Source organism: Zea mays, chromosome 2, assembly GCF_902167145.1.
Source record: "Zea mays cultivar B73 chromosome 2, Zm-B73-REFERENCE-NAM-5.0, whole genome shotgun sequence".
NCBI lineage: Eukaryota > Viridiplantae > Streptophyta > Magnoliopsida > Poales > Poaceae > Zea > Zea mays.
The window spans coordinates 831,898-838,267 of record NC_050097.1 but is presented as its reverse complement, the minus strand read 5'-3'; the positions used below and the strand labels follow the sequence as shown (position 1 = coordinate 838,267).

The following is a 6,370-nucleotide window of genomic DNA, read 5'->3' as shown; positions in this document are numbered from 1 at the left end:
TTATTGCCTCATAGCTCATCAAGAATTGCTTTTGGCCCGAGTGCCCATCGAACATGGGCAACTGGGGTGCCTTGTAGGATTATGGCCATGGGATAGCCTGTAGTTCTGCTGCTAGGGGAGAGGCATCATCAAAAGTAAAGTTACCATGATGAAAGTCATCGTACCATTCATCGTCGTTGAATGAGCTCTCTTGATGAAGCTCCATGTGCTGAGGCCTTCAATCCTGGTCATCTTGAGTAAGGTGACACACGACGGCACCCTTCCTTCCCATGCATCTCGGCATCTGCCGCCATCGATCACCGCCACCAACAGGTAAAGCCACTGCAGCACTACCGACCGACCAAACACCCGAGCCCCTTTCCGCCTCGCTCGCACGCTCGCTCAATCGCTCTCGTGTCGTCGTCTGGGTGCCGATCTCGTCTCACGGCCGGCGCCACCATGGCGGCGTCCAGGGTCTCGGCATGTCGGAAGTGGAGGCCAATGCCGGCGGCGGGGGCAAGGAGTAGGACCGATTCCTGCCTGTCGCCAACATCGGGCGCATCATGCGCCGCGCGGTGACGGAGAACGGAAAGATCGCTAGGGATGCCAGGGAGTCCATCCAGGAGTGTGTCTCCGAGTTCATCAGCTTCATCACCAGCGAGTAAGTCCCCTTCCCTTCTCTCCTCGTCCGGCTTCCAATTGTCTCAAACTCTGATGCTCCCACCCCTTGGCCTCGCATGCCGACTCGCTGTCCATTCATCTCTGCAGGGCGAGTGATAAGTGCGTCAAGGAGAGGCGAAAGACCATCAACGACGACGACATCATTTGGTCCTTGGGTACGCTCGGCTTTGAGGAATACGTTGAGCCCCTCAAGATCTACCTCAACAATTACCAGGAGGTATCATTCCAGTTATCCTCCTCTAATCCTGTTTATTGGGTATATATTCGTTCATTATATCTTTTGTTCAACTGCCAAGGCACAATATGTGCGCGTTTAGGAGACAAATTTGGATTTATGTCATTCTAAAGCATTGTCTTATTTGGAACATAAAAATTTATGTTTCAGAGTTATCATTTGCCATAGTATTGAGTTGTTTCCTTCAGAATCATTTTTCTCCTATGATGATGGGTTGTTTTTTATCTTCACAATGGACAACGAATATTGAATGTTTATTATCCTTGATTGATGGCATTGAAGACAAAGGTAATCTTTGCATATCGTTCTGTGTTGGTCATCTATTGTCTTTATGTACCATGATTGACTGAATTATGCACTTTTTTCCCAACATCTTTTAGGGTGACATAAAGGGTTCAAAGTCTTCTGATCAGAATGGAAAGAAATAGATGTTACTCATTGGTGAACTTGGATCATCGGTAATATTTACTTTCTGGTTGCAAAGCTGCCACCAAATAACCCTCTTTCTAATCTGTTACTTCACATCTCATCTTTGTAAAATGTACGTCGCTTTATTTATGCATCTTTTATTTTAGTTAGGGTAGTGCTTCATGTCCTAATAGCATAACTGGGTTCTCCACATGCCTCAGCACTTGTCATGACGAGGCATAGGATATTAGTTAGTTGCATGAAGAAGCTTTCTTGACTCACATTAGTATTCCTTGTGTATTATACCTAATCGGCACATATCTATTTGATGGTTCTTCTATTGCACAGCATCTGGTACGGCACCAAGACGAGAAATGTTAATTTTTAGAAACCTGATTATTAGCAACTGTTTTTACAAACTAGAATCATCTGGTGAGCTTAAGAAAGAAACTTAAGGCGAGGCACATAGCCACTTTCTTCTTGTTACGTGATGCTTCTATTGTCAATTGGTGATTGCATATGGCTTCTAGATTTAGTAGTCATGACCATTTAAAAGGGGTAGGTACACAATGCTTCGATTTGGGCATGTTACTATGTTTTGCTCACCTGCATGGATCTAGAACCTTGTTTTTTTGTTTTGGGAAGTAGTTGTCTACTGCTCGGGTTGCTTTTCTGGTTTGAGGCCAGTGTGCTTAGTTTGGATAGCAATAATAGTTTTTTGGGTCTTAATTTATCAGGTGTCTGAAAACTATTGTAATTTCGTTGCTTTCCAGTAATGAAAATCAACCCGGCCATAGTGGAAAAAATGGCTACATGCATTGTTGCAAATGCATCATTTTACTTATTTTTTGTGTGTAGTCTAGTATCTATTACTCTGTGTTAGTGGCAGGAATACCTTATGATTTCCTTTTGTGGTTTACAATCAGTCAGCTACACCAGGCACCACTCACCAATGATAGATTGGTTGGTACATGACAAAGAGGTTTTTGAACAGATAGTCGACATCGTGGAGGTCATGACCGCTGACCAATGCTTTTGACACCAATGACGCCCTTAGAAAGGCAGGGATCTGATGATAGGCCCTTGGTCTCGTCTAGGAGAAGAAATGTGGTGAACCCCACATCCTTTTTGTTTGTTCCTTTTCATAGTTGCAGAGTGTAGGCTTCCAGATTTTTTACTTGTGGGGTATGTCCATGCTGCCTGCTAGAAATGGAAAAATGTGTTAGTAGTAGCAACAAGTGTTGTGGGCCTTTGATCTTCTTGAAGTCATGTGGTGACTGTATGAATCCATATACTTTATTTTTATGTAATCGTTGTACTCTAACATTTTATCCAATATCGTATAATTTATACGCCGTCGCAACGCACAGGCACATACCTAGTTAGACCATAATGCACAACCACCATATGTATGTGTTAGTTTATCCTCTGTTGGATGATATGCATAATTATTGATGATTAGCCGCGTGTGAAATTATTGACAGCTTTTTCGTGGAGGACAACATTAATGATGAACAATCTATTTATTGATTTGATGCATATATAGCTGGAAGCCCCACTGCAATGGGTGTATGTGGATAGAAACATTACAAGCACTACCTTGCCAGTAGCCTAATCAAGTCTTGGGCACACTAACACTGAGGTGAAGAGTTAGTAATGCATGCTACAAGTTGACAGTAAAAACTTTGGCATACAGTTAAAACTTTGGGCGCATGCATATATTTTTTTAGGAAAGGCAGCTGCATGTAAATATGCATGAAGATGTCCAACATACAAAGATTAAGAAAGGTTCTCTCAACAGCATAAACAACTGAAAATCTAAGGCGAAGACAAAACACAGTCTAGCCTACTGAAAAAGTTCTATCCATTGGAAGCGAAAAACTGCATCATGGTCGTTTTAAGTAGACGACGTCCCAGTTTTACTTGTGGTTCATCTTCTCCCTTTAGTAGTATTGTCCACTGCCTCATCCAGTACGTTCCTCTGAAAATTACCTGCAATGGAGTAGGCACTTTTGCATTGTTAAAAATAACATCATTTCTACTTAACCAAATTGCGCAACAAAAGGCACAAGTTCCGAACCAAATCTTGTTTCTAAGGTTCCCTTCTACCCCTTCCATCCACATTCCAAACATATGATGAATGCTTTTAGGTGGTAAGATATTAAAGGAAACTTGAACTCACCACTATACACACCTAGCAATATAGCAATCGAAGAAAAGGTGTTGGTGGATTCATCTAAAATACATCCAACACATTTTAAACTCTCTTTCCATTGCTTTTTGCTAGGTTGTCTTTGGTAAGAGCTATGCTATTGATTAGATTCCACATAAAAACCTTTATCTTTAGAGGAATCCTAAGTTTCCATAAAGAGTGACTTCTATGTGCAACATACACATTATGAGAGCTCGATATATTGAACGAACCGTGAACCGCCCATGCTGGTGTAAAGACCGCTCGAATGTGTCTCTCTGATCAGTTAGTTCAGTATTTATAATTGTGGCTATAATTTGCAGACAAGCCACTAAATTATTACTGACCAAAGATCTTCAAAAAGCCACATTTAGCACTCTAGTTCTAAAGACATCCGAAACTTTCTTCTTTTTTGACTATAGCGTATAGGTTAGGATATAAGTCTTTGAATGCCACACCTTATATCTTCCCAAAACCTAATTTGCGCATGCATATATGCATCCTTGTATTGTGTATGGGCATGGCGTCGCCGTTCAAGTTGCTCACCAACCACGCACGAACGGGTTGTTCTACTACTACTCTACTAGGGACTGGAGGAATAGTAAGGAGAAGTCATAGCACACTCAGCAGGCCCCGAGTCGAGTGGAGTGATGACCGCATCCACGCTCTGACGCTCCTGCCTCGCTCTACTTTTCTGCGTCGCGGTCGTCTTGGTCGTCCATCGGCTATCGGCCATCGGTTCGGTTTGCTCGTCGGCAGAAAGCGAGTGAAAGTGACCGGAGACCGTGTAGGTACTAGCCCCTTGCCGGAGCTAACTACCTGATGACCTGGTCTCTCCATGCCACTTGTCCTTGTTGATTAATCGGAGCTCGGTTTCTTGACAAGACTGGCCTGCCGACATAAAAATTGGAAGGGCGCCCTAGCTACGAAGCTGTCCGGGGGTGTGGCGGCCCGAGCTCCCACGCGGCCATAGTGGGACAGAGCGCAAGGTCGGCGGGGAGGGAGAGCGTGATCTCGGTGAGGACAGCGCACGGCAGTTAGGGCCGGGGCGAGCGCGCCAGGAGGCGTCGTGTCCATGGCCGAGGCGAGATCATCGGGGGGTAGGGAAGCCGAGGCAGGCGAGGAAAGCCGGCCGGCCATGTAGGGATGGAGCGTGAGGACGGCGCGGAGGCCAAGTGTGACCTTTTTGTGGTGAGGGCAATGTGTGGCTGTCGCGAGCTTGACGCTTCGGGCCCGGGGTGAGCACGTCGGGGGCCATGGACGGGAGGGACGACGACGCCCAGATGTCAGCCCACTGGAAAGGCTCCTGGCAGAACTCCCTCCAACACACGACGTCGCCGACTACAACAAGCTCATCAACGCAAGGTTATTCAACAGGGAGTTAGGGACATACTCTGCTCAGCAACTCGGATGTGATGGACGGCAACTGGATGCGCAACACCAAGGACCACGCGGCACCCACATGCTCTCCATCGCCGTCGGCAGCTTTGCCAAGGGCGGCATGCTGTGGGCATGCGTCGTCGCCTACAAGGTTGGCTGCTAGCTGCCATCCATGACGGACGGCGTCGACGTCATCTCCGTCTCTCTCGGCCAAGACGTGCCCCTCGTGGACGACACTAAATCCTCTTCCAGGAGCCCGTCACGCTCGGCTCCCTCCACGTCGTTATCTATGGCGTCTCCGTCGTATGCTCCACCGGCAACTCCAGTTCCTACGACGACACCGTTAGGTCACCACTATCATCGGCACCGCCGTTGACAAGGACTTCCCCAACGTTCTCACCCCGGGCAATTGTGTGCGACTATAAGGGGAGCCTACCACGATGCGCTCTACTCGATGGTCGATAGTTCTGGACACATTTGTTTGGGTGACCGTTGTAAAATATAGATAGAAAAGAAAAAGACACAAAGTAACCCTAAAATTGGATTTCTTCACCAATTCAGTGAATCTGAGAATAAATATGCACCATTTTAGTGTCAAAAGAAAAGGACACAGACTACTGGATCTAAAAGAGCTCCGGCGGGTTCATTCATCTGAGCTGTACTGTAGTGTTTGAGCTTTCGGCTTAAAAGCTGGTTTTCTGACGGAATTCTAAAAACAATTATTGACTTTTTCGTAAAATTTAATATTCTAAAAAAAGTGCCAGGACCAGGAGACATAAAAGCTCCTGAGGACATGCTATTTTTAGCGTTTAGTTTGTTTTCTTTGAAACTAGCTTTTTAAAAGCAAGATGTTTGTTTTAGTTTCTAACTTCTAACGAGTGCAAGTCAGGATTGATGCTGAAAGAAACATGAATATATGCAGGAGCCATATAATACTTGTGGATTGTCGAGTGCCCATTGATCTTAGGAGTCGAAGTATTTGAGAGGATCGGAGCTAGCTAGAGGTTGCAGTATTGACCACCAGAAAAAGGACACCAAAGAAACCGAGTCAAACTCTGGTTAATTTTGTTTGCAGCCCCGGCCGGCACAGTTGCGGCTGTCATACGATCAGACGATCCTATTCAGGCGTCGGCCGCCCGCCGCTTGGAGTATGGGACGAACGGACTGGCCGGCTGATAGGATTTCTTTTAACTTTTTTTCAACATGTTTTTAAAATATTTTTTCCCAAATCGGACCTGTTTTGTCTCGCCCGTCATTCTAGCATGGCTAAACTAGATTGGAGCACTCATAGCATATTGAGTAGAGTTCATGCATGTTATGGTATTAGTTTGATGAGTTGGGTCGGCTACACTCCTATTACTTTCGGTGATTATCGTCACCTAGATAACCCTGAGTTCGTGGGATGGTTGAGTATCATCTTAGTGAGATGCTCTTGTCCTCGTTTGGTGCGAGAGATTCGTGAAAATCAACTGCAGTGGGAAAATGGTTTGTTTTAA

The 6,370-nt window shown here is 45.4% G+C and overlaps 1 long non-coding RNA gene and 1 pseudogene across 1 annotated transcript; one reads left to right on the top strand and one right to left on the bottom strand.

Moving 5' to 3' along the window:
- The first annotated feature begins 461 nt into the window (after positions 1-461).
- Positions 462-2,079, top strand: LOC103648324 (nuclear transcription factor Y subunit B-4-like; annotated as a pseudogene).
- Positions 2,080-2,994: 915 nt separating this feature from the next.
- LOC103645747 (uncharacterized) lies at positions 2,995-5,472 on the bottom strand. The gene is made up of 2 exons (XR_561786.3): positions 4,888-5,472; positions 2,995-3,295 (listed from the first exon to the last, which is right to left on the bottom strand). It is a non-coding gene; the product is annotated as an uncharacterized lncRNA (long non-coding RNA).
- Between the last annotated feature and the right edge of the window lie 898 nt (positions 5,473-6,370).